General features: G+C 48.8%; 2 long non-coding RNA genes across 2 annotated transcripts; both read right to left on the bottom strand.

Moving 5' to 3' along the window:
- Positions 1–417: 417 nt before the first annotated feature.
- LOC111824276 lies at positions 418–4,023 on the bottom strand. The gene is made up of 2 exons (XR_002827352.1): positions 3,240–4,023; positions 418–760 (listed from the first exon to the last, which is right to left on the bottom strand). It is a non-coding gene; the product is annotated as an uncharacterized LOC111824276 (long non-coding RNA).
- Positions 4,024–4,436: 413 nt separating this feature from the next.
- LOC106695331 lies at positions 4,437–8,573 on the bottom strand. Its single transcript, XR_002827351.1, has 3 exons — positions 7,918–8,573; positions 6,773–7,622; positions 4,437–6,665 (listed from the first exon to the last, which is right to left on the bottom strand). It is a non-coding gene; the product is annotated as an uncharacterized LOC106695331 (long non-coding RNA).
- Positions 8,574–8,579: the final 6 nt, after the last annotated feature.

The following is an 8,579-nucleotide window of genomic DNA, read 5'->3' as shown; positions in this document are numbered from 1 at the left end:
TCAACAGTCATTTTTTAAAATATATTTTATTGATTTTTTTTTTTACAGAGAGGAAGGGAGAGGGATAGAGAGTTAGAAAAATCGATGAGAGAGAAACATCAATCAGCTGCCTCCTGCACACTCCCTACTGGGGATGTGCCCGCAACCAAGGTACATGCCCTTGACCGGAATCGAACCTGGGACCCTTAAGTCCGCAGGCCAACGCTCTATCCACTGAGCCAAACCGGTCAGGGCTCAACAGTCATTTTCTTTACGTCTTTGTAGAAGATGCTATTGAAGTCAAACACTGCAGGGTGCTAGTAACCTAGGTTTTCATTTATGTATCAAATAAACAAGAGCACAGAGATGTTTAATTTCTATGAGTAGTTGGAAATTTTCCTGGTCATTAAGAAGCAGACATTAATTTCTCACCTTATCTTAATCTCTGCGCATACAAACTCATATATTTTCACTCTGGACTTGGCGCCACACCAAATGCTCTTGTATTAGCAGGGATACCTAATCTACATCTTTCATTGAATCTATGTCTAATATTTGTACAGTTGACCTGCGTGTCACTATCTATTTACATGGCTTAATTGTGTAATAACATAACTGACCATCACAGAGTCCGGGAGTTGGCACCCACCAGCCCCGTCTTGCCCACAGTCCGAGCCATCCTGGCGTGTGGTCGCTGGGTTCCTGCAGAGGCACCTCCAGCTTCAGGTAGGTCTCCATCGCCAGGTGGTCTATTCCCCATGATTGCCCGGTTCTTTGCAATCTAAACAGGTGGTTATGGATTGACCTCACTGCTCTGTAGGCATACCGTGTATATTGTATGCTAATCACTTCTTTGTGTTCAAATCACTTGTGAGGTTGCGAATGACAAAGTCTATTTTGATCACGTGTAAGGAGAGGGAGTCCTGGGGGCTCTTCTTGGGAGGGATGCCGAAATAAATGGTAGAGCCCAGGAAATACTGCGACTGCCAAGTAATATGAAAACGGTCCTTGGGGTTTTTGCTGCTCCCTGGACCTCGACATTAGGGACTTACGGGTCTTCCTCTCTCTTCCTCTCTGCAGCACAACCATCAATCCCCGACTGACTGCACATTTCTCTCGTTTCAGTTCAAATGAAACAGGGAGATTTTTCAAGAGTTCACTGCCTCCGGGAAGCTGATGGTTGCACAGTGAGTACCCGGTGAGAGGGAGGAGTTCCGTGGGAAAAGAGGTGGGAAGGAAACCTCAGTATATTCCCACTAGAGGATCTACTGGGATACCTTTAATCTTGCTCACTCCATTAATTTTCTCTTTCCCACTGTCGCCTCATGGACTATTGGTTGCTTGTGAGCTACCCATGAGCAATGCCTGTATTAGCGCTATGGCTCTTCCCCAGGGTCCGCAATGACACACCACACATGTGGGCACTTAATGCCATTTTTTATGACAATGAAATACGGTTCGAACCACTCTCACAAGTTAATAACACACGAGCATTATATAATTGCGAAATTGCCCACACACCACATAAAAGAAATATCATTCTGAAGATGATATGGGATGATGTTTGTGGAGTACTTAATCCAGAAGACACATCCCATGGCCAAGTACTGTTTATGAAAACCTCATGTTGTGTTTTCTGGTGTGTGTGTGTGTGTGTGTGTGTGTGTGTATGTGTGTGAATGCATCTGTGTTTTGGAACTTATATGCTTGCGCTTTTTTTATGGTTTTGAAAAATAAATAGAGTGGGGTGGGAACAGAACCAGGGACCTGTCTCACCCTGAAGTGACTGGCGGCTGAAAACCACATTTTTATACAAATATTATTACAGAAACTTGCTGTGTTTGTTCAATAGGAACAATATTTGAATTTCGTCATCCCAAGTGACTACTGTGCTCCCAGGAGAAATTCAACGACTTCTCAGTTGGGAGACAGACTTGGAAACTAATCCAAGATGCTGGGGTTCTCTCCCCAACCAGCAGCGGGTGTGAGGTGTGAGGTGTGAGGTGGGGGGATTGCTCAGCCTCTCCGAGTTGTACTTTCTTTGTCAGGAAGAAATAAACGTTCACTCTGAAGAGTGAAATACTCTCCTGTGTGACAAACACTTTCACTGACTAGAACACCATGTCTGGACCCTAGAACACAAATCCAACTGTTCCCCCAATGTTCACCCACCTGCAGAGAGGATTTAAAAATCAAGGTCCAATGGCTCAATATCTCACGTGGGATCTCAGCTACCAACACCTCCCTACTCACCTCCACCCAACTAACTCAGGGAGGCCCAAGGGGCATCCAACTCTCAGGACCAAGCACGTGCCACCGGGATGCCAGCCTTCACATGCCCATGGCCACCTCCACGGTTGCCCTGGGCTTCGCTTATGCCCCATCTCCCTGGGTGTCACGGGTCCACTGGCCTCAGCGCCTGTCCCTCTGAAAGAAGGTGGCCCCACCCGGAACATTTCCCCAGGACTTCCAACGGGCAGACTCTCAATACACCCAACCCTCTACACCAGTGGTTCTCAACCTTCCTAATGCCGCGACACTTTAATACAGTTCCTCATGTTGTGGTGACCCCCAACCATAAAATTATTTTCGTTGCTACTTCATAACTGTAATTTTGCTACTGTTATGAATCGTAATGTAAATATCTGACATGCAGGATGTATTTTCATTGTGTTTTTTTTTAAATATTTACAACTATTTAAGTCTTTTTTTATTATTTTTTATTTATTTTTTTAATATATTTTATTGATTTTTTACAGAGAGGAAGGGAGAGAGATAGAGAGTTAGAAACATCGATGAGAGAGAAACATCGACCAGCTGCCTCCTGCATATCTCCCACTGGAGATGTGCCCGCAACCCAGGTACATGCCCTTGACCGGAATCGAACCTGGGACCTCTCAGTCCGCAGGCCGACGCTCTATCCACTGAGCCAAACCTGTTTCGGCGAATTTTCATTGTTACAAATTGAACATAATTAAAGCATAGTGATTAATCACAAAAACAATATGTAATTATATATGTGTTTTCCAATGGTCTTAGGCGACCCCTGTGAAAGGGTCGTTCGACCCCCAAAGGGGTCGCGACCCACAGGTTGAGAACCGCTGCTCTACACGCATGTCAGGCGTCTTCTCCAGCCGCCCCCCACACTGCCAGGGAATTGCCTTTTAGAATTACAGTTCTGAGTTAGAGTCGGTATTTCTCTCTCGCTGGCAGAGACAATACTCAGAGAATACATACAAGTTCCTTAGCAGAAGACGCACCATGCCCATCACGACAGGACCCTGTCTCCCTGTCCGGCTCTGGCTCCCACGATGTCTGTGCCTGGAAACTTGGTGCTGGCGATGCTGAAGCTCGCGGGCCGCCCCTGCATCTGGGCCCGGAGCAGGCTCTTCTCGCTCCCCCAGCCCGTTCCCAACGCGGGGCTGGGCCTCACCCCTCCGCGCACACCCACACGGAGAGGGTCTCGGAGGGGGCTCAGCTCTGCTCCTCCGCACTCCATGGTTCATCCGGCACATTCCTGGCGTGGCCTAACCGACTTCATGGTTGGTTCGCTTCGCTTTTACGCTGGATCTTTCGTACTAGTCTTCTCTTCAGAGGCTCCGCCAGTTCGTAAATTCCTTTGGAAGTCCCTGCTGCCTGGCAGTGGCTGGCACATTTCTGAGATTCGGTGAGCAGCTGTTGAATGAATGAACGAACGAACGAACAAATGAATGATATTCATCAGAAGAGCCTGACAACAAGGTGCCCATCGCCACAGTCTGGGCAGGGACGGGCTGAGGGGCCCCGCGGAGCAGCCCGAGCTCACACATGACCAGTGTCCAAGGGCCGAAGAGCCCTGAGACCCTCCCGTGCCCCCCTGAGGACAGCGCTGGGCGCCCCACCAGAGCACTGGAGCCAGAGCCTCTGGGGACTCGTGCCGCCAGGAGCCAATGGGAACTGTCGACGCAGAAGCAGGCATGGCACTCGCTGGGCAACAGCTGCAACTGTGAGAAGTGCCCAGAGGCCCTGCTGGGTGGGAGCTGGTGACAGCGCCCGCTGCCAGCTCGCATCACGGAGTTTTCCATGAGGACCGCGGGTGGAACGGGCCAGCTGGGCCGCGTCGCTGCTGGGAGCAAGGCCCTCTGCCCCCCAAAGGCGTCTTCTCTGCCATCCCCATCCCCATGGGCAGGAGAGAGAGAGAGAGAGAGAGAGAGAGAGAGAGAGAGAGAGAGAGAGAGAGGACACATTTTCCCACCAGAAACCAGGCGCGAGAAGACCTCCGTGGGCTCCGCAGCGATCTGCCTTGGACCTGAAATCGGATCTTCGAGTTTTGGTGGGGGCAAGGGCAGGAAAAAGGGTTTGAACTAAAAATAGAATCAAAGAGCTGACTCTATCTGAAATATAGCGTGAGAGAAGTGTTGAATAAGAACCAATGTAAATAACAAGAAAAGCTGAGGAATTTCAAACCAAGAGAAGGGGTTAGTGAGCCTTTTATTGCTAGAAAGAGCTGTGTCCTTTTTCCAATTTCTCATCCTACAGAAGAAACTGGGGTGTGGAACGCCTGACACCGAAATGCCAGCAAATTGTCTTAACTGCTGAGTTTCCTGAGTGTGAGGATTTATTTTCCAAAAGGCTGGTATTTCCGACATTCTGCTAAGCCGAAGACTTCTCCTGCTTTCTCTCCCTGTTACCACAGGGGCCGATGGAATTCACACAAGAACCTAAATGAAAACATTTCTGCAAACCCGAGTGCTGTCTTTGCCTCAGATTGTTCTGTGAAAAGCAAGTTTTTGCAGAGAAAGTCAAAACCTCATGTATAAGTGGGAAGCATTTCTCAAGGTTCGCTGGATTGGCCAACGTGCGGTAATAATTTCACCACTATTATTGTTGGACATAAAAGAAGTTCATCTTGTGTTTAGGTACGAAATAGTTCAAAATAAAACTATAGTTCACTATAGTGATCATGAAATAGTTAATACTCGAAGGAAAACATAAAAATGCAGAGAAATAGGTAAAACACACCTTAATTCCATCATCCACACACAACTATGTTTTCAAAGGAGCGCATCCCATCCCTTCCCAGTCTTTAACCTGCGTATGAAGGGGCTGTGTTTCCAGTCATCATCGACTTTGTGCATAAATGGTTATGATTTTATATGAAACATTGTCATTTCAATTATAATCATTTACATCATAAACACAACCACAGCAATGACAGTGACCACAGTGGGGAACATCTTCCCGTAACAGTCACACGGGCACACACCACCTCTCATCCACCTGACCCTCCGCCCTGCTCGATGCAGCCCCGTATAAAAACCTAAGGGGATTTTTAGGACTTCAGCTGGTTCACTGTAGATGTAGTTGGCCCTGGAAATGCCTTATTTATCCCCCAAAGCAGCACAGCCAGGTTGGAAGAGCACCCATAACAGTTATTAGAGTGCAACTGCATTTTTAAAATGAGGAAGTCGGGACCGAGAATAAGTGATGTGATTTGCTCAGAGTCGCACAGTGAATTTGTCTCAGGGTCACCCATTGCCCCTGGGCTGCCTGGTGGCTCTCTGGGGCTGTCCACAACACCCACTGCCTGTCAATCATCTGTCACCAAAATTAGTATCCAGTGGGGGAGGCTCTCTGAGCTCTCCCAGCCCCTCCCCCTCAAAGCAAGGACAGAACGAGTGTGTGAATACCGCCTGTTTGGATGCTTCCTGCAAACCTGTCCTACGACTCTTGAGCCCTCTCTGTGCCCGAACTCTTCATCTTCTGAAGAGGGAGACATATTTTGCAATTCCTCTGTACCACTGAGGAGAGCATTTCAGTAGCAAAAATAAGATCTCAAACTTGAATCTATCCCTTGCCCCTGTCTGTCCGGTGGGCCCTAATGTGGAGTTCCCAGAATCAGGGCTGCTCTTCTTGGAGTCAGGGAAACAATCCAGGAATAGGAAACAAGCTCTCCTGAGGAGAGGATGTTCATCCCGGGGGAAGCTGTGGAGACCCCGGAAGAGAGGTTGCCACGCGTACACTCCTCCCAGTCTCTCTTCCATGGGCCTAGTCAGCCTCAAATTCAAATCCACAGACGGTAGCTCTGTGTTTCAAAGACAACCCTTCGAGAGCGGCCATAAACCTGACGCAGGTGGGAGGCACGTGGGCAACCCTCCCGCCCTGCTTCTTACTCCAAACACGGTTCTAACCCAGATTAAACTGTCTGTGCAGAGGAGTGCAGAGGTGGCGGTTCTAGTGAGGGGACAGCTTATTCTGTGGCACAGGTGACAGCCTTCAGTAGCCAGACGGAGAACCACCACCTCCGCGAGGGCACGAGTCGGTCTGGTCTGTTTGTCGAGGCTCCCTCCCAGGTTGACAGGTAATCCTTTGGCTCAGAGGGCACGAAGCAGACTCAGCTGGTCACTGAATTCACGAAGATAACCTGTCAGACCTGTGAGGAGTTCACAGCATCACCTCTCTTGTCCCGAAGTCACTTACCCCCACCCCCACTTGTCGGAGCTTCGCCAAGAACCCAGGAGCCAACGTGGCCCCCAAGAAACTCGATGAGCTGGTGTGAAGTTTAGGGACTTGGTTCATGGGAGAGGCCTCCTCCAGAGTCAATTCGCTTTCATCTTTATGTTTCTCTAACCTGCACGATCCTAAGATTTCTCCTCCCGCACAGAGATTAGAAACAGCAAATATTTAAAGATGGTTGACTGGATCCACTGAAAGACGGTGAAGGAGAAATAAAAATACTCAACGTTCATAGAAGTTAACAAATGCCTAGTCACCTAGGTATGGATTTGGTGAAGAGGCTAAGACACCAACACACCTCATTATACAGCCCAGTCTCTCAATGAATGTCAGGAAGGGTGCGTGACCTTGTTCCTTCATGCCCTTCGGATGGCGGCTTACACCTCCACGTCTCAGAAAGACCTTCCTCCACGGACTCTTCTGGAAGCAGCCCTAACCCATCGCTCTGCTTCTCCTCACCCTTTATGTCTCCTGCCCAGCACCTGCTGCAATTTACAATCACATGATTTATGACTTGACTTTTTTGTTACAGCTGTCTGCCGGCTGCAGTGAATTTTGAGCGCCATGCTCTTCCTGCTCATCACCGACTGCCCAAAGCCCGGCTCTGTGCGTGTCCCACGAAAGGTGAATCAGCAAATGATGGATGAGTCAAGAAATGTCAACAGGGAAGCAGCTACATTCCTTGGTGACAACATATCCCTTTAGAAACTTGTATTTAGATTTAGGAATCCACCTTAGAAAGATGACTAAAGGGATGTTGTATTTTGAGAAGACAGGACATTTGGTAACCACCATTTACTGGGAAACCATCAGGTACCAGGAAGGATAATCCTCGCAGTGACACAGTCCAGTAGATGATCAGTCCCCGCTTCACTGATGAGGAAACTGAAGTTAAGCAACTTTCCAATTGTATGCAATTCGTGGCCAAGTGTGGATGCAAGCCTGAGGCCCGCATCTCATTGCTTGGATGGGCACAGCTTCAATCATCTTCCCTTGCTGAGGAGCACATGCCTTGTCTGGGTGCTGCACAGGCCTGAACCAAGAGCTGCGTTCCAAAGGGACTCATGAGGCAGGGAGGAAGGTCATGCAGATTAGGGCTGAGTCAAGTCTGAGAATCAAGACAGGGAGACCAGGTTCAAAGGGCAGGCCTGGAATTATAAAAGAATCAAAAGTCAGGAGTCCTTTGAAAACAGGATCTGAGTCAGTCTCCAGCCCACTTAAGTCTGGTTTCCACCCCCCCTACCCCTACTCCCCTCAGACTTTCCCAAAAACAGCTCTCACTAATGTCACCAATGACTTTGACATTGGCAGATCCATTTATGCTTGATCGTGCCTGGCTCCTCAGTAGCATCTGACCTCTGACCATTCACTTCCTCCTCCGTGAATCATTGTTTAGCCCTGGCTTCCCTCCCACCCCGCGCTCTCTCCTGCTCTTCCTCTCACCTATCTGTCTGCTCTATCTCAGTCGTGTTTGCCATTTGATTCTCCTCCACTTTGACGATAAATGTGAGGGTTTTCAAGATCATGGTGAGATTTCCTATCTTCCGTCTTTCCGTCTTTATTCTCTCTCTGTCTATGTCAACTCTTCTAATCACTTCGCAGTCCCATTCAATTCCAAGCAGCATCTGCTCACTGATGATCCCAGCTGTTATCGCCTGCCTGACCTCTCTCCTGAAGGTCAAACTCCAGTCCAACGAGCTGTGCACAATCTTCATATGAAACGCAGCAAGTCAAAACCAGACCCTTGACTTTTCCCCTCCATATACCCTTTCCTGTATTGGTGTCTCTGAAGACTGCCACAGCCAACATGCTGACCAAGGTCATCCCCGCTCTCGTCTCTCTCTCACACACCACATTCAATGCCTTGTACATCTGGAATCGGACCCCAACCACCACCTCCAGGGCTCCAAGCCAGGCCCACGTCTCACCAGCCTGTTGTAACGGCCTCTTACCTGCCTTCATTCCAATGTGGACACAGCTGTGAGAGGGCCCACGAAGGACCTAAGTCAATCATATCTCTGTTCAATCTTGTAATATCCCCCCCTAATTTCTAGCAGAAGCTGAACCCCTGCCTAGGCCCTGCAGCCCCTGTCACCTCAGGACAT

The sequence above is a fragment of the Myotis lucifugus genome, unplaced genomic scaffold (assembly GCF_000147115.1).
Source record: "Myotis lucifugus unplaced genomic scaffold, Myoluc2.0 scaffold_1107, whole genome shotgun sequence".
Lineage (NCBI taxonomy): Eukaryota > Metazoa > Chordata > Mammalia > Chiroptera > Vespertilionidae > Myotis > Myotis lucifugus.
The sequence above is the reverse complement of the archived record's forward strand: the minus strand, read 5'-3'. Positions and strand labels throughout refer to the sequence as shown.